The sequence below is a fragment of the Oryctolagus cuniculus genome, chromosome 1 (assembly GCF_051225735.1).
Source record: "Oryctolagus cuniculus isolate XC-2025 breed Fujian yellow rabbit chromosome 1, ASM5122573v1, whole genome shotgun sequence".
Lineage (NCBI taxonomy): Eukaryota > Metazoa > Chordata > Mammalia > Lagomorpha > Leporidae > Oryctolagus > Oryctolagus cuniculus.
Genome location: NC_142867.1, coordinates 195883989 through 195911884, shown reverse-complemented (window position 1 = coordinate 195911884; position 27896 = coordinate 195883989). Strand labels below are relative to the sequence as shown.

The following is a 27896-nucleotide window of genomic DNA, read 5'->3' as shown; positions in this document are numbered from 1 at the left end:
ATATCCTACTGCAATAACAGTCTTAATCCATTCATGAAGGCAGAGACTTAATCACCTCCTAAAGGTCCCTTCTTTCTTTCTTTTAAAAAAATATTTATTTTATTTATTTGAGAGGTAGAGTTACAGAGAGAGGTAGAGACAGAGAGAGAGGTCTTCCATCCGCTGGTTCACTCCCCAAGATGGCCACAATGGCCAGAGCTGTGCTGATCTGAAACCAGGAGCCAGGAGCTTCTTCCAGGTCTCCCATGCGGGTGCAGGGGCCCAAGGACTTGGGCCATCCTCCACTGCCTTCCCAGGCCATAGCAGAGAGCTGGATGGGAAGTGGAGCAGCTGGGACTAGAACTGGCGCCCATATGGGATGCTGGCGCTTCAGGCCAGGGCTTTAACCCACTGCACCACAGCGCCGGCCCCAAGGTCCCTTCTTTCAACACTGTGCCACTGAGGATTAGGCTTCCTACATGACTTTGGGGGACTTGGTCAAACCGCAGCAGCCTGTTCTAAACAATGCTTGTTTCTATGCCTGAGAACATTTTCAAAATCCTTGAATCTTGGATCTGTATTTTTGTGTGTGGCTGTATGTGTGAAAACTTGGGGCAGACAGGGCACAGAGGAAAAACAGGAGAATATACTCAAACTGAGAAACAAGTGCTCCCTAAAGCTTTGCTGGAGAGTCAGCCCAGAATTCAAAAGCAATCACATTCCACCTGCTCCACTCCCCCCACTCCTGAAACTGCTGGCAGAGTCCTGGCGCCTGAGCCCCTTTAGTCACTGGTGATGAGTGAAAGGAGGCCTGGTTTTCCAGGCAGCAGGCTGGACTGCAGTGAAATGTCTCAGGAATACCTTGGCCTTTGTCTGAAAACTAAGCAGATCTGACTCCAGATGGTACCTGTAGGGTGCATTGTAATCTTTTTGCACATATTACTTGCATTTGCATTTGTGGGATAAAATCCTTGTTGTGAAGCAAAATGCTGACAGAGAGACTCTAGGAAAGGTCTTTCAACACAACAGCCGTGCCACATTGGTTTCAGTTACACTGGGAATAAATGAGAGCTGGAAGTCACCGAGGAAGAATGCAGACAGATTGGAAGTCAAAGAGAAGGCAGCTCTCCCTTGGTGGGGGGATGTATGTTTGTGTGTGGCAGCTGGCGGCTTCTTCTGGATGGGATAAGCTTTGTTAAATGTGGTGTTTTCAGCTCCTTCATATACCAGCAGCAGGCTTGAATATGTCAGACTGAGGAGAGAAAGAACAGGACCTGTTATACTGAGTGATGTCCCCAGACAATGAATCTGTGAAATCATTCACAGGTGGAAGGGTCCAGGATGAGAGGGGAAAAAGGTACAGTGAACAAAGAAAGGAGGAGAACAAACTGTCTCTTAGAAACAAATGAAGATAGAGTGAAAGGGAAAAGAAAGAAGAGACAAATAATTCAAAACAAGAGACCAAAAGCAGGGAAGAACAGGATTAAGCAAAGAGAAGTATGGTGAATATAATTTGTGATCCTGGCAAGACTGAAATATTGGCCATCAACTGTTACTTGAAAATGCTACACAGGGAACACTGCATAGAAACACAGGACTGTGAATCCCCCACACTAAGACAAACCTGGGCCCAGCTCCAACCCTGGGGTGTTGGTGGGCAGGAAATCATCAGGAGGCTGTCGGTGGAGACCTGGAGGCTGCATGGCAGGCACATCTGCTTTACCCAGGGAGAGCTGGTCCAGAAAGAGCTGCCTGGGGACTGCTTTTACAGGCCCAGGCTTGCCTCATTTGCTGCAATTTGAGAAGGCAGCTGAAGCTGTGTTCTGTCCGCTTGGAAGACAAATGGTGTTGGCAATGAGGAGAAAGGAAAGGAGAAGCAGAAGAGAGTCACCACTGAGCTGATCTCTATGTCTGCTTTGTCCTTTGTAAAATGGGCCAATCTAATAGGATCTAACTCAGAGAGTCTTCGTGAAGACTGAGAGAATAAAGCAAGGTTCTTGGCTCAACAAATGCTAGCAATTTTTAGTACCCATATATGTAGTTTTTTAAAAATATTATTGTGGCAGCTTTATTAATTATAACACCAGTTACAAAATAGTGCTTGGAACCTAAAATACACACATATTCACACACCCTGGGAAAGGAGAAATTGCACTAAAATCTTAAGAATGATTACTTTTAGAGCATGGATTATTGCCATTTTATTTTTCTTCTCATGCTTTCCTGCATTTCTATAGGGAACATGAATTACTTTGGTAATAGGAAACACACTATTCTTTTTTTTTTTTTTTTTTTTTTTTTTTTTTGACAGGCAGAGTGGACAGTGAGAGAGAGAGACAGAGAGAGAAAGGTCTTCCTTTGCCGTTGGTTCACCCTCCAATGGCCGCCGCTGCAGCCGGCGCACCGCGCTGATCCTGGCAGGAGCCAGGAGCCAGGTGCTTTTCCTGGTCTCCCATGGGGTGCAGGGCCCAAGCACCTGGGCCATCCTCCACTGCACTCCCTGGCCATAGCAGAGAGCTGGCCTGGAAGAGGGGCAACCGGGACAGAATCCGGCGCCCCAACCGGGACTAGAACCCGGTGTGCCGGCGCCGCAAGGTGGAGGATTAGCCTATTGAGCCACGGCGCCGGCTTTTACAAAGCTAAGAATCAGTCCCAACAGGATCTGTGATCAGTCCTCTTTCACATCTGTGGATTCAGTAAGACTCACCTGCAGTCCTTGTTCTCCCTCTCCCTGAGAAAGTGGATTCATTCTAGCTGGGAGCTTTGATGGTCACCCCTTGGTGCCTTCCTGCCCAAGAGAACTGCACTTGCATTCCGATGAGATCCTGGAGATGTCACCCTGTCCTATGCTTCTCATCAGTGCTTTAAGAAAGGCACCTGATGTTTATAACAAAATTCTTAACATGCTCACAGTTGTGCTGGTTAAAGGAGCTGAAATTGCATGCAGGTTGGTGCTGACTTCCCATGATTTGCTATATAGAGGTGAGTTATTCATGGGGATTTGTTATTATTATTCACATTCTTTACCAATCTGTGGGTATCACCACACAATTTGGCTTTGAGCTGAGGCAACCTTGTGAGGGTGGTTCAGAGAAGCAGCTGCTCTACACTGGCAAGTGTCACTCTCCAACTGGGTGTGCATATGAGCCACCAGGGGGTAGCTGGGAGTATCTGAAAGTAAACATTTGTTAGCAGAGGGATGCTTTCCCAGGCTCTGTTTGGAAATGGAAGATGTCCTGTTGTTTTTCCATTGCTTCTGTGCTAGAATCCAATGATTAACATTGTATGATGGAGCGAGATCTGAGGGGCTTTTGGCGGTGATAATAGTTTGGAGGAACAGGGATGAGGGTGGAGTTTGAGCAGCAGAGGGCAGTGATGCGGTATCCAGTTAGGTTGTAAATTAATGATACAAAGAAAGAAGTTAGAGGTCTGTGCCTGTGATTTGCTCTCCACACCAATGGAACCACTGCTTCATATTTTGATCTGCTTTGGCATGTTTTGCTTTTGGGCAAGGATTCAGCCTTGTCCATGTTGCCAGAGGCTGTGTATGTAATGAGGCATCACATGCAGTGACAGGCTTGTAGAAAAGGTAATCGTCACTGATACAGATCAAACGGGAGCATTTCCATTGGCAACTACAGCTCTGCTTGTTTTGTTGCATCCAGTGGTAAAACGGCTGCTCAGAGTCATGCTTAGCGGCTGTCCAGTGTGTATGACACCCAGGGATGCTGATGGGCATCGGATCTAACATCCCAGCGTAGCCTGGTTCCAAGGTGGTGAGGCAGCCTATGGGGAAGCCTTCTAATCGGGATCCAGTAGTGGGGATTCAGAGCTACAAATACTCCCTGAATACAGATCCTGGATATTGGTTCCGCAGGGTTGTACAAGCCTTGGGCATGACTCTGATCCTCTGTCAGGAGCTGACAACCAAAAGCTGAAGTGCAGGGATTATTCATACTCCTTCTTCCTCAATGTTCTCTCGATTGTTGCCAGCTCCTTTAGAGAATTCCAAAAGGCAGTAGGCAGAGAGGAAGAAAAGTCAAGGCATGCTTTCCCTTTCTTTTTCATCAGTGACTCAGTTAAAAGGTATTGTGATTTTGGGGAAACTATCACGGAAATGTTGGATAATTTTGAGTTTCAAAATATCTCTCTACTTCCATTTTCTTTGTGCCTTTTTGCTGGTGCCAATGAACTGCTCTCCACACATGAGGTACATGGCCTGTTGCCCTGAATTATTTACTGTGTATGGAAAATATGTCTGAATCTGTTTTCAGGTCCAGTTAAATTTCTTGAGAAGTTTGGTCACTCAATGTTATTCCACCTTGATTTTTGCTGAGGCTCATTAAATGTACTTTGCACTGATGGCTGGAACAGTCCATATAAACCATCCACTGCAGGCCAACAATGCACCAAACTTGGGGATTCAGGTGACCCAGACAAGTACAGTTCTGCCTCCACGAAATTTAACTTAACTAGAGGGATGGAAAATTTAGCAAGTAGTTAGGATACAGTGTAGTAATCACTCTAATAATAGAAATTTTTTGTGCCTTGGAGCATGTAACATGGGCCTGGAGAAGATCAAGGAAAAAATGTTTTGGAGGAGTTGACTTCAAAATCAAGACCTGAAGATGAGTGGCAGTAAAAAGTGACGACAAATGGACCAGTGCGAGCAGCACTTCATCGTTCTCATTTATTCTGCAAACATTTAGAAAGTTATAAATGAGAATTTCTCTCAGGTAAGTCAGCTTAGACAATGGTTATTAATGGATATCATAACAAGTATTATCTTCCTCTTAGAGCATTTGCCAATTCTACTTTGGGTTGTAGCTACTTGTGTCCATCTCCAAAGGATCCAGGCAGACCCCAGAAGGCCTTAGTTTTCCTTGTGTCTCTGTGATGATGTTTTGTACACAAGCTTGTTGGATAGAAGGACAAAGTGATTCAGGGCACATTAGAAATCAAGTCTGTGTTCCAGAGTCAGTAGGGAGGACCGCAAATTGTCACACATGGTCTTCACTCTCAACGGCTCCCTGGGTTTGCTAATGGCCTAGGTGTGTGTGTGACTTCCCTGAAAATTCTGATTCTTGGCTACTTTCCTCTGATATGCTCTCTCTCTTTCTATTAGACTGACTGGGCTTTGCCTGGGATGGACACATTGACCTAGTCCCTCAAACATTTCTCTTTAGCTACATCGGTGTTATTGTTGTTTTTCACTGAAGATTCATGTATCTCCTTTAGGAAAAGTGAATTTTCTTACATTCTTTCCCCTTTTTTCTGCTATATGAACTTACTGGTTCATACTCAATTGATCAGAAAAGCTGTGGATGGATATTTACTTGAATTGGGGGGGGGCAAAGGGAGAGTGAGAGAGGGAGGAAATCTTTCATCCACTGGTTCACTCCACAAATGATAAGAAAAACCTAAGTTAGGCCATGCTGAGGCCAAGAGGTGGGAACTCAATCCAAGTCTCCCATGTAGGTGGAAGAGACTCAAGTACTTGAGCCATCATCAGCTGCTTACAAGGTTGCACATTAGCAGGAAGCTGGAACTGGAAGCATAGCTGACTAGAACCCAGACACTCTTATATGGGATACAGACATACAGTGTCTTCATCACTGTGCCAAACATCCACCCTTGGATCAGCTGCTAAAGGTCATTGGGAATTGCTAAGTTTTCACCTCAGAGCCCTTTTCCCTCTCCTCTTCTCTTTTTCTCTCTCCTAGGTTCTTATTCCTAGGTTTTATCTTTCAGTTACAAATCTTTAAAGAAACAGTTTTTTTTTATTTATTTTTTTTATTTTTTGACAGGCAGAGTGGACAGTGAGAGAGAGAGACAGAGAGAAAGGTCTTCCTTTTGCCGTTGGTTCACCCTCCAATGGCCGCCGCGGCCGGCGCGCTGCGGCCGGCGCACCGCGCTGATCCGATGGCAGGAGCCAGGAGCCAGGTGCTTTTCCTGGTCTCCCATGGGGTGCAGGGCCCAAGCACTTGGGCCATCCTCCACTGCACTCCCTGGCCACAGCAGAGAGCTGGCCTGGAAGAGGGGTAACTGGGACAGAATCCGGCGCCCCAACCGGGACTAGAACCCGGTGTGCCGGCGCCGCTAGGCGGAGGATTAGCCTAGTGAGCCGCGGCGCCGGCCAAAGAAACAGTTTTAACCACAACTTCTGCTGAATCTATGATTTCCATCAGAGTTGTCCTTTTCATATAATATGGAATAGAATTCAAAAAGTTTTAAAAAACTCTTAAAACCACTTTTTTCTCCTTGCCTCTTCAGGCCTTTTAAATGTCTTTATGATTATAAGACACAAAATAAGCATATTTTATAATTATTATGCAGTCAACAACATTTTAGTCCCATGTATTTTTGACACACGTGAAATCTTTATATAGACTAGGCTCTGTGGTTGGTGCTGAGGATGCAAAGAAAAATGAGCAGAAGCTCTGTCCTTGAGTTACTGGCAGGTATTACATGCCTGGAGGCCAGCTGTTGTAGACATGATGGTGGTGGGGCTGTGGTGAGGGTGGATGGGAAGGTCCCAGTGTGGAGATCTGGGGCACCTGTTTTGTGTAACACTCAAAGCTAATATAGTCTTGATTGAGGAGCTTCAAAGATTCTCTAGATAGGAAATAAAACCTGACCCCCTGAGAGATTATAAGTTGTCCCCCAACTACCTTTCTTGTTAGTACTTATGAAGCTATTTTATATTTTTTGAGATTCGGTTCTATTTCGATCCTGGACTTCGTGGGACTGACGTGAGAGAGAAAACTGGGGTGAGGCTGAGGTTATTTGGGAGACTCATCGCCAGTGGATTTTAGACTAGGTTTTAAATGGCTTTTGATAACACCTCAAAAAAAAGAACCTATAGATAATTTTTTTAAAAGACTTATTTATTTGAAAGGCAGAGTGAGACAGAGATGATCATCTGTTGGATTACTCCCCAAATTCTTGCAATGGCCAAACCTGGGCCAGAATAAAACAATGAGCCTGGACCTCCAGCCAGGCCTCTCATATGGATGGCAGGAGGCCACATACTTGGGCCATCATTTGCTGCCTTCCCAGATGCAATAGCAGGAAGTTGGATTAGAAGTGGAGCAGCCAGGACTTTAACTGGCACTGTGATATGAGATCTGGCATCCTAAGTGACAGTTTAACCTGCTGCACCACAGTGCCAGTCCCAACATCTGGATAATTTTTTTTAAAGATAATTTTTAAGTAAATATGTTTTTAAGAAAATCTCAATCAGTTGGAGTCTATTATATTTGAATTTGCATTTTTAGGGAACAATCTGGGCTAATTTTATCTTCTCTAAAGAAAAGGGGCCCATATATATGATAATACTAAAAGTAAAAAAGATTCATACAATAAACTGCATTTAGCAACTCTAGATGTGTGTGAAATTGACATTCTAATTAGAAACAATACCTTTTCTTGAGGTCACTTCTCCTAAATAGAACTTACCATTTTATATAACATTCTGGTGCCAACTTTTCACTATGGGAGACTAAGGATATCTAGTGTTTCTCAGGCTACAAATCACCTATGTTGTACATAGAGATAAATTAACAATGACATAAATCTAATGGGTTGTTTATTTCTAGAAGTAGCAAAAGCTAGAAAACCATGGCAACCCAAGTAGTCAGAGACAAATGAAAGGAACTTACACTCTTGGCAAAAAGAAATTGAAAAAAAAGGTGTGAAAAGTCCTGAAACACTCACAGCATTCCTAGGCAATTTAACTTTTCCGTTTTCATTCTGGTGGAGAAGTGTTGCTTCTACTGCAACCGTTATTTTAATTTTAGAGCTCTAAACTCGGTGGCAAGGGCCCAGTAAAAAAATCCCATGGACAGAGCGTGGGTATTTAGCCTAGCGGTTAGGATGCTGGTATCCCATACCTGGTACCTGGATTCAATTTCTGTCTCTGACTCCTGACTCCAGCTTCCTGATGATGCAGATCTTGGGAGGCAATGATGAAGGCTCAAGTAATTGGATTCCTACCAACAACATGGGAGACCTGGATTGTAGTCCTGGCACCTGGTTTCTGCCCTGGCCCAACTCTCCAGCCATTGTGGGCATGTGGGGAGTTAATTAGTGGATCTTGTCTATCTGTATGTCTCTCTCCCTAAAAAACGTTAAAAAAAAAAAGAGAAATAAAGCACATGGATACATTTTATAGTGAAGATGGTGATAATAACAGCATATCAAGTGCTGACAAGGAAATCAATAGAATTTAATGTGTACATATATCTTAAGCCAGATTCTCTCCTACAAAAGTTATATCTTCAGATCTACATTGAATTCATTAGGCCATAAGAAAAATTACTGTGTTAAATAACTTACTGGTTAAAAAAAAAACTTAGCAGCCAAAGCTGAGTTTATGGATGGTGACATCACTGCTTTATTGTTGATATACTGTTTTCAGCCATATTATATGCCAACTGATGCTTAATCAAGGAGCAATCTACATCTATTTATCAACAAATTACAGTGCATATATAAATGGAATCATTGAGTATGGACACACTTTTCGTCTGGCTTCTTTTACTCAGCTGTCTGCAAGCAGGAGAACCAGGGATGCAGGTACCATGTGTCAGGTCAAGTCCAAAGGCTTCAGACCCAGAAAAGTCAATGGTATAGCTCTTAGTCTGAGGCTGCAACTCCAGGTGACTGTTGGTGCATAACCCTGAGTCCAAAAGCCAGAGAACCTGTGGCTCTGATTTTTCAGGTGGAGGGAAGGATATTCCAGATCCAGGGGGTACACAGTGAGAGAGAGAATGATTCCTCTTTTTGTTCTATCCAGAACGCCAGATGTCTGCAAGTATTTGCCTACCTTCAGAGCAGGTCTTCTCCACTCAGTCTGTCAATCCATATACCAACCTTGTCTAGAAACATCTCACAGATACACCCAGAAATAATGCTAACAATTACCTATGCATTCCTTAGTCCAGTAAAGTCAACACATAAATTAACCATCACCTTCTAAGAGTTTTTATTTTATCTCTTACATTCAGGTCTGCAATCCACTTTGAGTAAAATACTGTATATGGAGTAAAGGAGGGTCCAACTTGATTCTTTTGAATATGGCTATCTGGTTGTCCCTGTGCCATTTGTCTGAAAATACTGTTCTTGAAATGTAAATTCCATGGACTAATTATGTATACTTGTATATTTTGTGTGACAAAATCTCTAGTTGATTAACTTGATGATCAACTATATGATTGGACAGAAATTTCCTTAAGTCTTTTAATGAAGAAATCTCCCAGGCTTTTGTTAAGGTGCTCTGTGATATATTAGGAGCACGTTTTCAGTGCTCAGGTAATTCACAGTTCTACCCTAGCTTTCACCACCTGCTTGCTCAGAGCTTCACAGCAGTCATAAGGGGAGATTAGGGTCTTCTTTGGCATTTCTTGGAGATGTGCACAGCTGTGCATACGTGTGTGGCCTTCTAGATTCTCAGGGCTAACTTACAGCTTTTAAAAGCTCCCTATGAACATTTTATTTCCAGATTTTTGTTTTCAGGTTTTTTCTGTATTCTTTTTTGACACATTTGGTTTCACAACTTCTGGCAGCTATGATAAACATTTGCGCTTTTTTTTTTTTTTTTTTTTTTTACAAATGTCTGGGAATATGAGAATTTGGCATTTGGCTTTTCTCACCGATTACATAGTGAGTTGGGTCAAATAAAGAGATGTCCTTTAAGTGGGACTTTTCCAGACAGCTCCCAAGGATAGGTCAGTTAGTGGCAATTCTCTGTTGTTTTCTAGGAAGTTCCAAACCTGTTCTGTCCCCTCCTGCCACTGCTGAGCTACTGGAACTCAAAGTTACTGAGGCTCTCTATTTTCAAGGCTTCTGCAGAACTGGGGACCAGTGTTCTCATTGCTGTTGTGGAGTATTAGATCATCTGAAAGGTCTTTCTCCAGCCAGGGGCAATTTTCCACCCATGAACATCTGGAGATGCTTGGAAATATTTTTGGTATTGGGGAATACTGATGGCATCCAATGGGTGGAGGCTCTGAATATTCCTTGTACAGTTATCACCATTAAAAGTCAATGAGAAGCACACTGGCTCCTATGTCCTCGCCCACCTCTGGGGACAGGGGACAGCAGCATTTTGTGACTGTCTAGCATAACAGGTCTGACACCGTGAGCATCTGAGCCACAGCTTCAGCTGGAACTTTTCTTACCCTGCAGAGGTGCAAGTGGTTGACACTTGGAGAGCCAGGGAACCTCATCTAGTCCATAGCAGCAGTCGTGTGCACAGCATTTCTGGGTAAGGATTGAATGTAGTTGTCTTAAACTCAAGAACTTTCAAAAAGCTCCCTGCTACAGCTCACTTTTGTCCCATTTCATAGCAGAAAAATGTCTCCTCTAAACCAAAGGATATTAGTTGTATAAGATCCCTAATTTGAGTTTAAAATAAGTATTTTTTTCTGATAACAAAAGCTCTAAATCCTGCTCAATTGTCATCTCCTCTGTGAAGTTTTCCTCATTTTTCCTGGTAGAGTGTGTTTCTATAGTGCTAGATATGTTTCTACCTTCTAACACCTTCCCACCATATTACAGGTATTCTTGCACGTATCTGTGTAGTGCAGTAGTTCTCAGCCAGGGGCAATTTTCCACCCATGAACATCTGGAGATGTTTGGAAATATTTTTGGTATTGGGGAATAGTGATGGCATCCAATGGGTGGAGGCTCTGAATATTGCTAAGCATCCTAGAATGCATAGCATGGCTCTCTACAACAAAGAGTTATTCCTTATCAAATGTCAGTAGTACTGAGGTTCAAAAACTCTGCACTTGTCCATGGGGTTTGAGGGCAAGGGGGCTTGTAGCTACATATATAGGACACAATAAATGGTAAGTGTATCAACTAAAGAGCATAGTAAAACTTATCCTTCTTACTTCCTTTTTTAAAAAAAAATTTGTCTGAAAGGCAAAATGATGGGAGGGGTAGAGAGAGGGAGAGAGCGTACTTCCATCTACTGCTTCATTCCCCAGTTGTCTAGAACAGTCTGGGCCTCCCATAAGGCTGACAGGGACCCAACTACTTGATTCAAAACCTGCTGCCTCCCAGGGTGTGCACTGGCAGGAAGCCAGATTGGAAGTAGAGGCAGTATTCGGATCTTTTTATCAGTCTTTATAGTTGCAATCAGTGATGTGAGGCCTTAAAATGATACATTCACATTTTTCTTTTCTTCCATTATCACTGAGAGGGAAATCCAGAAAGATCAAACAATCCATTTCTTCAGACAAATGTCAAAACACTGAAAAAAAGCCAAACTGAGAGGCATGAGGGGCATGTAGGAAAAGGCAATCCATATGACATTCCTTTAGCAAACTGTCATTCAGTCTGACACTCCTCATTCATAAAAGTAGGCATAACCTTTTATCTGTGTTTTATTCCTCAGTGTGACTTTGGGGGCAGACTTCACCTGCCATTCTCTGTTATGGATACAGTTTCAGGATAGTGCCAATATGGAGAACTACAGAGAGCCAGGCAATGGGAGATGGCAGAAGGATGGAAGAGAAGACACAAGTGGAGGGGAAACTTCCTGTTCCTATTTATTCCCATGTGAAAAGAAACCATGCTGTGCTGGTTGGAAAGAGACAGCTTGACCCTGAGGCCCACTTTAGGGTTGCGTCTCCTTACGGCGTGGCATGGCATCTGGCAAACTCTGCTGTTAGAAGGTGAGCTGAGATCGGATGACACACAACCACACCCTCCCTCTCCCAGTGTCTCTGTCAGGACAGCAAGGGCACAGGACTCAAGAAACATTTGTCAAAGAGGCTTATGTATAAAGGAATTAATGATTCAGTGATTTAGGAAAAGATGAGAGCTCTGGTGACAGTCCAAGCAGCCATAATTCATTGAGTGTTTAGTCTTTGCCAAAACCTTTGCCAAACGTTGTCTTCATTTAATCCTATTATTCCTGTGAATTAAGAATGTTCATCTTGGGATCAGCACTGTGGCACAGCAGGTTAAACTTAAGGCTGCAATGCCAGCATTTCCATATCAGAGCACCAGTTTGCGTTCTGGTTTCTCTGCTTCTGATCCAGCTTCCTGCTAGTGTACCTGGAAGTGCAATAGAAGATGGCCCAAATTCTTGGGCCCCTGCTACCCATGTAGGAGACCATGTTGGAGTTCCTGACTCCTGGCTTCAACCTGGCCTGGCCTCAGATGTTCTGGGCATTTGGTGAGTGAACAAGATATAAAATTGATTTTTTTCTCTTCTTCTCTCTGTCACACTGCCTTTCAAATAAGTAAATCTTAAACACACACAAACAAGGATACTCATCATCTTTTTATAGATGAATAAAGCAGAGGCTCAGAGAGGTCGATTAACTTGCCAAAGGTTGCAGGTGTCGTACAGTAAGGATTTGAACCCAGTCCTAGGCTATATTGCTTCAGAGGAAGGGCCTTGGTTGCTATGAAACTTGCAAAAGCATGAGAGCAGAGGAGGTGAAATTAGGAGCTGATTTCAACAAACACCCAGAACTATTCTGGTCAGGAGAAGCCTTAGGAAGTTTCTTTTACATGGGTTTTAATAAAGACAACAGCAGAATCAGATGGCAACAATAGAATTCATTCTGCCTTATATACTTTAGTCACTTTACAGTACACATAGCTTGTGATGGTTCAGGTCACAGACAACGGGTATGTTCATGACTGCTGTTACTCTCCATGGATACTTTGTTCACATCTACTTTCCCTGTCTCTAAAACGGGTTATGTTTCCACCTTAAACTGTTGTAAAAATTAAGTGAAATAATATGTTCAAATTGCTTAGCATGTTGTCCTGAATGCCCTGAAAATAGATTATTAAAGACTAGTTATTTTTGAAAAAGATTTACTTACTTATTTGAAAGAGTTATAGAGAGAGAGGGAGAGAGATACAAAAGGGGTGAGGAGAATCTTCCATCTGCTGATTCACTCCCCAAATGGCTGTAATGGCCAGGGCTGAGCCAGGCTGGAACCAGGAGCCAGGAGTGTCCTCCAGATCTCCCACATGGGTAGCAGGGGCTCAAGCATTTGGGCCATCTACCGCTTGCCTTTCCAGGCCATTAGCAGGGAGCTGGATAGGAAGTGGAGCAGCTGGAACATGAACCAGTACTCATATGGGTTGCAGGCATTGCAGGCAGCAGCCCTCCCTGCCAGGGCACAACACTGGCCCCTATGATTAGTTACTATGTTTGACTTCACTATATTTTCCTGAATGATAAGCAGCAGCAGTATTTGTAAATGTCTGGATAGAGCACTCTGGGAAGACTCCCAGAGGATCTGGGAACGACTTCCTCTGTGGAGAGAGGAATTTTCTGAGCATGGAAAGAAAAAGGGGAACAATACTGATTTTTAGCAAAATGAACTGGCTTCCTCTCAACCCTTCTTCACATTTCCTAGGCATTCTGGAGTGTTTTATTGACCCAAAACTAGAGGTTAAAATATTTTATTAAACACCTCATGAGAATGTTATGTTTGCCATGTCTAAACATGTAATTTTTTGTTTAAGTTTTAGCTGTAGTATTTCCTGTTGAACTTTTACATCTACTTGTATCTGTCATATACCTATGTAGTAGGTAGAAAAAAACGCATTTTTGTGATGTTGATAAGAAGTTTTCTTTCTCAAAAATTATAAACACCAGTTGAAACTGTACACATTCCTGGTGTGTACCTAGAGGCTCTGACTCAGGAGGTCTACAAGGCAGCAATCATTTTTAACAAGCATTTCAGGTACCTTGGAGGGGGGTGGTCCACAAGGTGCTCGAGCAATACCTAAGGCAAAGTTCAGGGAGCTAATTATCTGGGAGAAGTTATCAAATGTCCATGATGGAGGTCTGGCACAGTACCTGTGCTGTTCCTCACAGGGGCTGTGCACTGACACCATGTGGATGAGAGAGCAGGCCCTGCCGAGGAGGTGGGATTTACTATTTACTCTCTCTAGGTTTTTCAGGCACACTTATTAGGAGCTTCATTGCACTAAAAGCTGAATTCTTCCTACATACTCTGCTGCAGAGTAATCTGAGTAAAAGGTATAGAGCAGGTGAGAGAGAATGAAGCTGAAATTCACCCCCCCCCCCCCCACATAGAACATCTGAAACTCCAAAGACAGACTGAATGGCAGCAGTATGTAATTCTGTTCGCAAGTATCCATCTCTACTTCAAACAAAATGTTCCTTACCAGAGTCAGCTAGGATTCTTATTTGCAAATAAGAGAATCCATTCTACTCAGAACACAAGAGGGCTTTATTAAAGAAGCTCCAGGTGTGCCCCGGGGCTCTGAAGTCAAGTACAATGCTCAGACAGTCTGCTCCAGGGCTGACCCCACTGCATGGCTGTGCATGCACATGAGGAGACGCAGCCCCTCCTGCAGCCGGTGCTTCGACAGACACTACAATCACTGTCTTTTTTTTTTTTTTTTAACTTTTATTTAATAAATATAAATTCCCAAAGTACAGCTTATGGATTACAATGGCTTCCCCCCTCCCCCATAACTTCCCTCCCACCCGCAACCCTCCCCTTTCCCACTCCCTCTCCCCTTCCATTCACATCAAGAATCATTTTCAATTCTCTTTATATACAGAAGATCAGTTTAGCATATGTTAAGTAAAGATTTCAACAGTTTGCGCCCACATAGAAATACAAAGTGAACAATACTGTTTGAGTACTAGTTATAGCATTACATCATGATGTACAGCACATTAAGGACAGAGATCCTACATGAGGAATAAGTGCACAGTGACTCCTGTTGTTGACTTAACAAATTGACATTCTTGTTTATGGCATCAGTAATCACCCTAGGCTCTTGTCATGAGTTGCCAAGGCTATGGAAGCCTTTTGAGTTTACCGACTCTGATCATATTTAGACAAGGTCGTAGTCAGAGTGGAAGTTCTCTCCTCCCTTCAGAGAAAGGTACCTCCTCCTTCGATGACCTGTTCTTTCCACTGGGATCTTACTCGCGGAGATCTTTCATTTAGGCTTTTTTTTTTTTTTTTGGTCAGAGTGTCTTGGCTTTCCATGCCTGAAATACTCTCATAGGCTTTTCAGCCAGATCCACATGCCTTAAGGGCTGATTCTGAGGCCAGAGTGCTGTTTAGGACATCTGCCATTCTATGAGTCTGCTGACAATCACTGTCTTTTACACTCTGAGACAGCATGTTAGCTCTACCACATGCCCCAAAGATAGATTGGATGTAGAGCCCACTTCCCTCTAATTCTTTCTCTCTTCAAAGCTTAAGTCCCATCTCAATCACATGCCTGCTCAAGTGGCATGTTGTAACTGGTTCTCAGAGTTCCCAAAACACGACTGACTGTTAGGTTTCAGGGATTTTTAAAGCCAGATTTTAAACCGTTGGGAAACTTAAAATATGCCATCATAGGAGTCCTTACACCATGGAAATCTGCAAATGCAATTTCCAAATCAGGACTTCTTTTCTCCCTGACAAGCCAATTGTAAAACACTTACCAGTTATCCCTGCAAAAGATGCTGTGTTGTTTACTCCTGTCTCCTTTGGGAAAATGGGTCTTATAATGTGTGAAATTCTTTTAATCCAGGAATGTGTTTAAAATATGCTGTGCAGCCACTAATATAGAACAGCCATTAGTTGTAAGGTTTCCTCCACCTGACTCCCTGTCACAGGGGTTTTTGATGCCTAATAATGCAGAGTGAGACAGAACTGCAAATGTGCGTGAGGTTACAGTCAGAATTCACAGCCCTGCCTCCTCTCCACTGGGCATCCTTCCCAGCCACTCTGTTTTCCCTGAAAAAACTCATACTGCTTATTAAAGGACCAAAGGAAACCACGTGGCCTTTTGAAATGTCACTATGAAGTACTGGGCTGCGACCATTCTGACCAAGGCTAGTAGCCTGCCAGGACTGGGTCCCCAGGACTTATTCCCAGGAGGTGATTAGAGAGGACAGACTCCAAAGAGGAAATTATTAGGGAAATGGCTACACAGCCATTAAGAGATGTAGGACAAAAACCCAAACTCACACAGAAATACTCCAAAATTATGTACATTTCTAATAACACAGCAAAAAGGAAAAGTAATAGAAAAAACTGAAGAAAAGGTAAGGACTTAACTGGCTGAATTTGCGGTAGAAAATCACGTTGATGTGAAGATCTCTCCACTGAGCATGAAGGGAACTGGCAGGCTCAGATGTGAAAGAGCCACCTCTGGAGACTGAGCGTTATGGATCCCGTGTACTTTGCTCTCTCTCACTTCTGCTCTTCTTTAGGCATGAGGCAGACTTCTGGGATTTCAGGGAATGCAGGAGTAACAGGTCTGGTCCCACCCAGAACAGATAGTGCATCTTGACAGGTCAGTTCAACATGCAGTCTCCTCTCCTCCCCTGTTAAGATCTTCTCCAAAATAAGCATGCCAGGGTTCTCAGCTCACCTGTGGACACAGAGTGATGGCCAGGCTGGGGTGACGCATCCAACTGGAGGTGACAGAAGTGTCTCTGGATCCAAGAAGTAGAGACATAACTCCAGGGAGCAAGCAGGGTGTTTAGAAAGAGACTGTTTGTGAAGGACCAGAAAACCTCCTCCAAGCCACAAAGGGCCTTTTCTCAGTGACAGCAATGACAGCTGCAAGGCAGGACACACCACTCAACTCAGCTGGTGCCAGAAGGTGCCCTAGGGTAACAGTCATTTTATTCCATTGCCCATTAAAATAAAGTAAAAATGTCCTCGTCATAAATATCATACATAGTTTTATGGAAAAATTTTAAAATATTCAGAAATATAAAGAAAAATATGTTAGTATTATCTTGCCATATACTTTAACATTTTTGAATTCTCCTTTCAGTCTGTTTTTCTGCTTATATTTTATATGCTGTTAAGAACATATTGTATGTTTTGTAGGCTGTATTTTCTTAAGCTTATAAGTATTTTTCTTATATATATTTGTAAACTGTTTATTTGAAAGGCAGAGCAACACAGAGAGAGAGAGAGACAATGAGAGAAAAAGAGAGAAAGAGAGAATATCTTCTATCCATTTGTTCACTCCTCAATACCCACAACAGCCAGGGCTGTGCCAGACCAAAGCCAAGAGCCTGGAATTCCATCTGTGTCTCCCATATGGTGTCAGGCATCCAAGTACATGGGGCATCATCTGTTGCCTTCCCAGGCATATTAGCAGGAAGATGGATCAGAAGTGGAGTAGCTGGAACTCTAACTGGCACTCCAATGTATGATGCAGGTGTTCCAGAGGCAGCTTAACCCACTGTGCCACAATGCTCACCCCTATTATTATGTTTTAAATAATTATTTTAGATAATTGCATATTCCATTACACACATGCACACATTTATCTATCTAATCCATTATAATTGGGATAAACATCAATCTTTGTGTACATTTCTGATTGTTTTTAAAGATTTTTTTTTTTACTTATTAGAGTCAATGATTGTTTTTTAATTTTTTTGTTTTTACTTAATAGAGTCAGAGAAAGAGGGAGAGAGAGAGAGAGAGAGAGAGAGAGAGAGATCCCATTCATTCCTAAAATGTCTACAACAAACAGGGCTGGGCCAGGTCCAGAGTCAGGAATCAGGAACATAATCCAGACCTCCCAAGTGAGAGGCAGGAACCCAGTTACTTGAGACAACACTGCTGTTTCCTAAGGTATGCATTAGCAAGAAACTGGAATCAGGAGCTTGAGCCAGGCATTGAACCCAGGCACTCTAATGTGGGATACAGACATCTGACCACTAGATTCCATGCCTATACCTTGTTTTCTTAAGTTAGAGTTTTAGGACAGAAATAAGATAAATATTTAAAGGCTGTTGATATGGCCTCCTAAATTGACTTCCTGAGTTATCATCTATCATGCATTCGGTACCACTTGATATTCTAGTTAAGCATGGGCTTTGAAGCCAGAAAGAAGTGGATTTGAGTTCTAACCCTGCCATTTCCTTTTGTTTCATCTTGAGTCTCTTACCCTTATTTCCTAATTTGTAAAGTGGGGATAGAATGCCTGCTTTATAGGGTTGTTGTATGGATTAAATGGAAGGAAGAATGGCTGTGAAGCCCTTAGCCTAGGACCATAACAAAAGTACAGGAAACCTTATGTGCTATTGCATATCCTTGGGGTGGACCCACATCTGATGCCAGTGTAGTTTGACAAGTTCCACACAGGCCCAACTCACCTGATACAGGTGTAACCCAATAGCTCCTTACCACTCTCATGTCTTGCACAGGCCGTCTTTGATTCCTGTAGTGGTCATGCTTATGTGTGCAACTCAGAAGTATGAGACATTTAATGTTCGTTGGGGCAAGCCTTGAGCAGAGGGAAAAAGCAGCCAATAATGGGCCCTGCTCCCTCTCTTCTCCAAGTGGATGGCTCTGAGGAGTGTTTCATAAAAGTGTCTTAGGTGGATAGAGCAGTGGCCTCTATCAGTGGTCAGCTCTATACTGCAGCCAGGTATTGGACTTCCCTGCTTCTGTGAGTCTCTCCCCTGCCCACACTCCACTCCTTCAGATCTCATCACCCCAGTAAACCACCAGCTTGGGAGTCTTTGTCTTGGGTTCACTTCTGAGGGATCCTGGGCTAAGAAAAGAAATAGCAAAAATACTAGCTTTTTAACATGACGGGCAGTTTTACATTTCTACATCTAGTATATTTCTGTAGGAAATTCAGTCACCTACTAGATATTTCTGGGGCTTTCTAGAAATCCCATTCCATTCCCTGCAGGTATATGCACTTCTGTTATTTCTATTGCTCCTCTGACCTCCCTCTATGGCACTGTTCTGTGACACTCCACTTTGCCTGTCCTGCTTCTGCTCAAACACAGGCTCCCCAGCCCCAGGGCTTCACAGGGAACAGAGATGCATGTGGACAACACCCCAGGGATACTCTAACTGCAACAAATAAGGATGTTTTCTTTTTTCTTGGAAATAATAATCAATGAATTATGGCTAAGTAAACGTTGCTAAACTCTCTGTGTCCTTTCCCAGAAGATCCATCATGCATATTTTAATAAGGGAAGAGAACAAATAACAGCTTCCAGAGGCAAAGGAAACAGCTGATTTATTTTCCTCCTTTGACAGCATCACTGAAGACGCCAGGCCTTGGCTCTCATTTTCACAGAAGCAAGCTCAGACCCATCTTCTCCATTCCCATTGCCTTTGTTCTGGCTGTACAATTTCCCAAGTGACTCTGACCGTGTTGTAACTGCCTTTTCTTCTACATTCCTAACAGCACTACCTTCTAAAAACCACAGATGTGATGCTTACACTCAATGGCTGAGGACCTGACAATAGGTCCTAACAGTCTAGATAGTGAATGGTCTCTCCACATGGGCCTGGAATCCCTTAGGATCCAGATACTGCATCCCTTTCTCTACTTCCACTCCTCATAGTGCACCTAAGTCTCTGGTTCTCAGCAGCAGCACCACCTGAGAATGGGTTAGAGCTGCAAACTTGCCGGACCACTGAAGATCTATGCAACTGGAAACTCCAGGGGCAAAGCCAAGCCATCTGCACTTTAACCCTCCAGATTACCTTGATGGATGATAAAGTTTGAAAGCTACTCACCTAAGCAAAGCAGGTTTGAATAGTCATACCACCTAATGCATCTGCAATTTCCTACTCACCCTTTTTGGGACAGTTTTTATGGCTTTATTTAAACACAAACTGTGCACAGGAACTGTCTATTCATTTTCTTCACCAAGCAGCGTGGCATTGGGATTGGTGACTCTGATGGCCAGCTGGGCTGCTCTGTCCATGATGGTTTTGCAGGTCTTGGAGGAAGCATGGTGAGCAATCTCAGCCCAGAAATTTGTTGCACATCAGCGGTACCTCCAGCTCTTTGACACTGTGGACTGGGATCTTCCAGAAGCCACTGGGCAGGCAGCACGTGCTTTTTTTTCTTGTCACTCTCATAGCCAATGTTAGGCATCAATATCTGGCCCTTGAATCTCCTCTGCACCCTGATTTCAGTATCTGTGGGTTTTTATCAGTTATGCTTAATTTTGACATAGTGGTCTGACTGGTACTGGCTGAACTTTTTGGTCCTCTTTTTGATGACCTTAGGCTTCATGAGGAGTCTAGGATGGCCATGATGCCAAGTAGAAGGCTGCCATACCACCTCCATAGGGCAGCACCAAGGCAGAGCCTACTCATGCTTTAAGAGTCAATTTGATCATCAGTTCTTCCATGAAGACTTCCTTCTTTTCACTCAACTTCATTTACTGCTGGGTAAACCACTTCCCTTGTGAGGTGGAGTGTGTTCTGTTTCACAGTTATTACAATTTATGCGTCCGACTGCCTAAATACACTGTGAGACACTTGGAAGATTAGAAATTCTCTGAAAAAGTTATTTTAACTTTTTTTCTTGTCTCTATCTGCATGTACTCACCCGACTTCTATAAAGGAGACCACAGAATAGAATAGGAAACCATTGTTTAAGGTTCATTGGCTGTTTCCACCAATGGGCATCTCTCTTTGGCTGTCTCATCACAAAGTGGTATTACAGACTTTGCTTCAGATATCACAGGAACAGATCTATCCTGAGCTCTCAAGAGAAGGGGGCTGGTTGTCAGAAAATTGTCAGTGCCTGGTGCTGCAGATACTTAATTCTCTGCTCCTTGACTGTGACTCTCCTGTTCAATGGATCAATCAAACCTGTGGTTGATTATCTTTTCAGTCTGACAGATTCAAAGATTTTTCACTTAGGAAAAACCTAAGTTACTAAAATAAACTTTGAAGCTCCCTGTGTAAGGGCAATAGCCTCTGTATAACCCAGGGACAGTCCCTGACTCCTCTCTACCAGAATGTGCTCTGAGTCAGGCTGAGGCTAGACAGCCCTCTGCTGAGGACTCAGAAAAGGAGGCTCAGGGATAGCCAGTGTAGATGGCAGAGGGAGGACTCTACTTCTACCTTCTTCTACTGTCTCCATGGTGAAAAAGATTGGACAGTGGCTTCCAGGTTTGTGTGTCTATCTGGAAAGTGGTGAACTGCAAAGACGTCCCAAGTGGCTAATGGGCTGAGTCCCACTGTAATTCCTTTACCTAATTATACCCCTCCCACACCGCCAATGGCTAGAACAGTGCTCATTATAAACTTCTAAAAAAAATTATAGTTCAGCTTTAACTATTGTAAATTCCAAGGTATGGGGCACTGCACTATATAAAATAATTTCCCCTTTCCTGCAGTTTGGATTGGAGACTAGACTTTCTTGAGCAGTCTTAATTTTAAAAAGAGAAGCAAGCAGCCTGCAGTTGCATTAGTTTTTCTTCAGACCAGAAGCTTGTGTATAAACCATGTGATGAAGTAGCAGATGGCAAAGTTACAACCTTTGTATCTAAGACTTAATAGAAGCCATGATCAACTACAGTAATGGACTGTCTTGTAACCCAAATGGATGCTTTTATTGTGCTCCAATGGGCTTCTCACTAGTTCTGCCTCTGTTAATTGTGAGAAAAATCACTATAATTGAACACTTTGGACAATAAATCTTCGGCCAATATCCTTTAGATATAATTTGTGTGGCTGAATGCCCTCCTTTGAGTATCACTTTAAGAACTAAAAAGGGAAGAAAAAAGATGACTCTGAGAAATCCGAATAAGCATGAATTAGATGATAATGGACTTCAACGAGAGAGCTAGACCAGGGTGGGATACTTGGTATTCAGCCCAGCTCATCAGGGTTCTGGCAGTCAGGAATTCTGGGACACAGATTTTCTTCAGTAAAACTCTTAATTTATGCCCATAATAGGCCGATTAAGGTTGTGGCAGTGGGGTGATATGATTATCAGCTCAGCTTCTTCAGCCTGAAATTATAGATCCCATGAGCCACATATCTGTATGATGCCGCCTGGATGTGAACCTTGCGCAGTATGGTGAGTGGATGCCCCTCTAGTGCAAGGACCTGAGATTAATAGAAAAGCCCTGCCTTTTGTCAGATATTATAATCAGGAAGATGAAAGTATCCTCTGTAATACAATTTTTGCTCCTCCATCTAGGATGCTGCAATTAAAGTTTCTGGACAGAGGATGGGACATGAATAATGGCAGAGCCCAGCATTAGCACAACACTCCATTCATCACTGCTGAAGGGCAAACGTATAACCCTCAAACGATCCCAGGAAGAGGAAAGAAAGAGGAAGTGCCAGCCTGTGGAACGGTGATTTAACACCAGTAGAGGATATGAGTCTCTGTAGAAGGAACCTCATATTTTGGACTTGAACATACGTAGTAATATTTATAATATGAGCATCATGGATAGCTGATTAATAACATGATTGACATGCGGATGTTTCCCAGGCAGGCATCTGGTGTCATGCCCATGTGCTCCCTATTCATCAAAGGCCATCTACAGGACCAAGGCTGAGTGGAACCCAGGCTTAGACTAATCACTCACAGCAGGCATTTTCCCTTTTATTTCAGTCACCCTTTAACCACAACATGGTTGCACCACATTGTTGGCTTATGGTTTGCAGGGTAGAGGCTAGAGATCTGATTTTTATTGCTTCCTAATCAGGAAAGAATATTCTGAAGACCTCTAGCTCAAGTCAGAATAAATACAAAGTCTTGACTTCGGAAATGGTAAAGAGAGTTCCATTTAAATTAAGTCCCCAGTCAGGGACAGGGCGAAGAAAGAGGAGCTGGTCCCCTGGAAGAGACCAGAATGATCTGTGTGCCCTAAGTGAGCTTAGAGAGTTCCTAGAAGGCAAAGGGAGTACAAGGCAGGAAAACCAAGGCAGAAGTCCTGTCCTAGGGTCTACACTGTAGGGCAGGGGCAGAAAGGGGAGCTGTGACTGGGAATCAGCTTGTTGGCCCTAGGCAGATCCAGTGCTGCAGCCAAAAGGATCAGATCCAAGCACCACCTTGTCAAGATGGAAGGCTGATGTACTTCCTGCCCCTGCCACATTGGGTCTGCACTGTAAAAGTGTCATTAGATATTCCTCCAGCTGGGAGGGACTGGGCAAAGCAACACCAGAGACATCTGGCAGGCACTGACCACTTGTGCAGTTTTACCTGGAAGGCTGTCATGAAGTCATGTTTTGGGAATCAGAGGGAAGGGCTGCTCTGACATACTGCCCATGGATTGGAGAAGAGGCTGATTATGACCTAGGTAGTAGGAAATGGGAGAACTGACACCTGTTAAATGAATTTTCTGGATACTTCAGTGTTCATGCTATGCCAGGCATGAACTGGCACAGCTGAGTCCCTGCTCTAATTCAGTTCCCTGGAGACACAGCAGCCTGATTTGTGTCTCCTGTTGCCTCCTGTCTTCAATTCAACCATGGAATTTTAGAAGATAGTTACCAAACAGGTGGCTTTTTTGACTTACTTGTTTACCTGACTCAATGACTGCTAGTTTGTACTTATTTTGGATTCTTTGAGCTATGAGGTTTAAAAAGGGAATTAAAATGGTCAAAGTTCAGAATGATAGCACTCTGAAGGTACACTGGGGATAGAAAATGCATCATTTTCTGTTTTTGAGAAGTATTCTCTTCTCTTTGTTGCCCACTGAAAGCTGAAAGTTTACCATTTCCAGTGGGACTAGAATCTTGTTTCTATTGGTTTTTGCATTGTGTGGCTCAGACCTAGTTGGGGATGAAACTTGAAATAAAGCTGCTGTGAGCTGGGTTGCACATGCTGTTTCTTAGACTTCCCCTGATGGAACCTTGTTTGGAGAGAATTATAACTGAAAGGGAAACAAATTCCCTCTGGCAAGAAGCTTGGCTTAGAAATGCTCATTTGGGGAAGCTCGTTTTTTGGTGTGTGTGTGTGTTTGCTGCTTAAATAAAGTCAGTGCTATAAATCAATGTTTGGGAGTGCTAGGGAAGACCAAGTAAATAAACAAAACCTTCCACATTTCTTTTGCAAACAGAAGTGACCTAGAGGTTTTCTACAAGAATAAAGGAGAAGGGGCATCATTTCCTGCATATAGAAAATTAGCTATTTCACTAGTTTATATACAAGCACATTTTTTCTTTGAAAATACCCAGTACTACTGAGGCTTAATGCTATAACGAGTACTCAAACAGTATATTTCACTTTGTGTTTCTATGGGGGTGCAAACGACTGAAATCTTTACTTAATGTACACTAAACTGATCTTCTGTAAAAAAAAAAAAAAAAAAAAAAGAAAGAAATTATCAATTCCCAACTTGACTCTCACTGGGATTAAACATGACAATAGGTCTGATCTGATTTCATCATCATTTAAAAAAAATCATCTATTATTTTTCACTTTATGTTTCTGTGTGGGAGCAAACTGTTGAAATACTTACTTAAGGTATACTAAGCTGATCTTCTGTATATTAAGATAATCGAAAATGAATCTTGATGTGAATGGAAGGGGAGAGGGAGTGGGAAGGGGGAGGGTTGTGGGTGGGAGGGACGGTATGGGGGGGGAAGCCATTGTAACACATGAGTCGTACTTTGGAAATTTATATTCATTAAATAAAAGATAAAAAAAAAAAAAAAGAAAATACCCAGTACTGAAATCTCCTGCCTTTCACAAGGTTGAAGCATCAAAAATATTAAGTACAAATAACAACATTAGGATTAGTTCTTCCCACAAACCCACCATCTGGCTAAAACTATTGAAAAAGAGAAAAACCACTCTTGACATGAGGGAGCCAGCTTGACATTTCCAGTTAGCTCAAAGCGTTCTCTGCTCGGACACTGATGATCTCACAGAACATCAACATCAGATGAGGATACTTTCTGACTTTGGAGCAGTGAGAAAAAACAAGATAACTTCATAATTTTGTCTGAAGGCAAACAAAAGGAAACCACAAAAACATTAAACATCCTCTTATCTTGGCTAATCTATCACAGCATTAGCTTCAATCTGTTCCTCTTGACTTATAGACATGATTTATTAACCGAGATGATAACCAACCTCTAACTCCTGATTATTGTAACCCTCCTCCAAGTCTACTGACCCACTCCCAAGTCTTATAATTAATCCTTTCTTACACTTTCTCACTGAGATGCTCATGGCATTTTCCCTGTCACAAGCACTATTCCCAACTGGCCCAACTACAGATGCATTTCTGGTGTCTGCTGGCAGGACAGTGACACTCTTCACTAGGTTTTCAATGGCTAATCCTCCCAGCCCATCTTTCCTGAAAACAGAACCTTGATGCTGTGGCTAGTAGCACCCTGTTGGTCCTCAGGAAGCCTGGCCTCTCTTCCAGCCCAGTATGACTCACGATTGAACTCTGCAAATATTAGGTCTAGTGTGGGCATGAGAACCAAATCTGGGCAGTGTGACTGAAGGGAAATGGACTATTGTGTTACCTTTAATCAGAAGTACATCCTTTAATGATTATATAGCATTTAGTTGTGTGAAAGTCTTTTTTTTTAATTTAAAACATTTCACTCCCAGGAGAGGGTGAAAGCTGAGGAGCCTGGTGTGCTTTTTCTTCCTTTCACTCCATTCGTTATATCTTAGGATATTAAAACATACTATAGTATTTTGGATCCAGATTATTAATATTTAAAAATTTTATGCCATGTTGCTTTATTTTCAAGGATGATTTTTGATGTATGCCTTGCTTCATTAAAAATATTCAAACCTAGGCCAGGTGGTTGGCCTAGTTGTTAACACAGTAGTTAGGATGCCCATGTCCTATGCTCCAAGTTGGGGTTCAACTCCTGGCTCTGGCTCTTGATTCCAGCTTCCTGCTAGTATAGATCCTGGCAGCCAGTGGTGATGGCTCAAGTAGGAAAGTTTCTATTACATATGTAAGAGACATAGATTGAGTTCCTAGCTCCCGGATTCAATCCCTAGGCCACATTGGGCATTTATGGAATAAACCATCAGTTGTGAACCCTTTCTCTATCTCTCAGACACTTAAATAATCAAAGGACATATCCAAAACAATACAAGGGGCTTCAAAAATTTCATTAAAAATTGAATTAAAAGATAATGCACATTTCCCACAAACTTTTGGTAGGCCCCTCATATGTCTTGCTTTTTTCCCTACCTTCATTCTTATTTCGCTCCTTTTCTTCCTCCTTTCCCTATTTCACTCCTTGTTAACATGGCTCACTAGCATTTCTTCAATGCTTTATGCTTTTTCCTTTTCACACAAATAGTAATTCTGGGTCACATTCTTTCCTTGAAACCCTGTTGATACGCTTCTTTATTTTTTTTTTAATTTATTTATTTATTTGGAAGGCAGAGTTAGAGAGAGGCAGAGGAAGAGAGAGGTCTTCTATCCACTGGTTTACTCTCCAGATGGCTGCAACAGCCTGAGCTGTGCCAATTCAAAGCCAGGAGCTTCTTCTGGGTCTCCCAAGTAGGTGCAGGGGCCCAACGACTTGGGCCATCTTCTACTGCTTTCCCTGGCCATAGCAGAGAGCTGGATCAGAAGAGAATAGCTGGGACTAGAACCAGCACCCATATGGGATGCCAACGCTTCAGGCTAGGGCTTTTTTTTTTTTTTTAACTTTTATTTAATGAATATAAATTTCCAAAGTACAGCTTATGGATTACAATGGCTTCCCCCCCATACCGTCCCTCCCACCCACAACCCTCCCCTCTCCCACTCCCTCTCCCCTTCCATTCACATCAAGATTCATTTTCGATTATCTTAATATACAGAAGATCACAGGCTAGGGCTTTAACCCACTGTGCCACAGTGTTGACCCCTCTTTATCCCGACAAACAGTTTTAGGGAAAAAAAAAGTCTCAGGCTAAACCAATATTTGTTTTCTCAACATATATTTTAAAACAATTCTAATTTTAAAACATGTAAAAACTCTTTGAAAATCTATCAGTTTGCTTCTTGAAGAAATTGTGCAGTCAGCTGAACTATCAGTGAAAGTTCCAAGAAAAGATAACAACATACATTATTTCAAACGATGTGTAATTAAAAGCCTAATCCTCACCAGCACTTGATATTGATGGTAATTTTAATTTCATTTACTTAAGATTTATTTTATTTATTTGAAAGGCAGAGTTAGAAAGAGAGGCCTTCATCCGCTGGCTCACTTCCCAAATGGCCACAATAGCTGGGGCTGGGGGTGGGTCAGGCTGAAGTAAGGAATCCTGGAACTCAACCCAGGTCTCCCACATGGGCAGCAGGAACTCAATCACTTGAGCCATCATCTGCTGCCTCCCAGGGTGTACATTAGCAGGAAGCTGGAATGAGGAGCACAGAATAAACACAAACCCAGAAACTCTGACTGATAAGGGAGGAAAGCCTCCTAAGCAGTATCTTAACTGCTATGCTAAAGGCCTGCCCCCAAATCTATTTTTTGGTTGGATTTCATTATGAGAAAATGCAGGTTGCAGAGAATACTTTCAAACCTTGAAGACATTATTGTAGTATTCAGTTACTAATGCTGAATGGTTTTTCACATTAAAGTCTATTGTCTAGGACCACTGAATCAGAGCAAATAGACCCAGTTATATTCAGACACATGGTTGAAATGTTATGTGTAATAGCAAATAAGCTGTTGACCATAATTTCTGATTGCCAGGGAGACTATATGTTTTACAGTTTCATTCTGTGGCTTGGGATCAGAGTTATAGCCTTTATACTCTGCTATTTCCCAGAGCCTCAAGGCTGCTTCTGTTTGTACACATGGGTCCTGTGGCAGACAGGAGGGGCATGTACTATATACTCTAGTTTGTTTTTCGTGATTTTTAAGTACCACACAAAACTCCATCATTCAAAAAAAAAAAAAAAAAAAAAAAGAGAATCTATTTGCAAATTGATTCATGCAAATTGCTTCCTCTTGGCCTTCCACTACTTCATCAGACATTTGTAGATAGATGTGTTTGGATCTCATTTTGGCACTATTTGTTATTCATAAAACATTCATCACACTCACATGGTATGGACTTCTGATGATTTTGGTCTACTGTTAAAAAATATTGCCTTTGGATTAGAGCTGGTTTTAATGACTTTTCACTTAGTAACTTTTCATGTGGGCCACGTTTGGGAAATGTCAAGG

The 27896-nt window shown here is 42.5% G+C and overlaps 2 long non-coding RNA genes across 3 annotated transcripts in view; both read right to left on the bottom strand.

Annotated features, from left to right (window-relative positions):
* Positions 1-892: 892 nt before the first annotated feature.
* On the bottom strand, positions 893-1754 carry LOC149128796 (uncharacterized). Its single transcript, XR_016224189.1, has 2 exons — positions 1604-1754; positions 893-1231 (listed from the first exon to the last, which is right to left on the bottom strand). It is a non-coding gene; the product is annotated as an uncharacterized LOC149128796 (long non-coding RNA).
* A 13445-nt stretch (positions 1755-15199) lies between these two features.
* The window catches only part of LOC138844500 (uncharacterized), a 34838-nt gene continuing 22141 nt past the window's right edge, over positions 15200-27896 (bottom strand). Inside the window, exon 2 of one of the 2 annotated variants that reach the window (XR_011380377.2) lies at positions 15200-16371. This is a non-coding gene — a long non-coding RNA (uncharacterized LOC138844500). Of the gene's footprint in view, positions 16563-27896 lie in introns of both variants that reach the window. The other variant, XR_016224188.1, reaches the window with a different exon arrangement.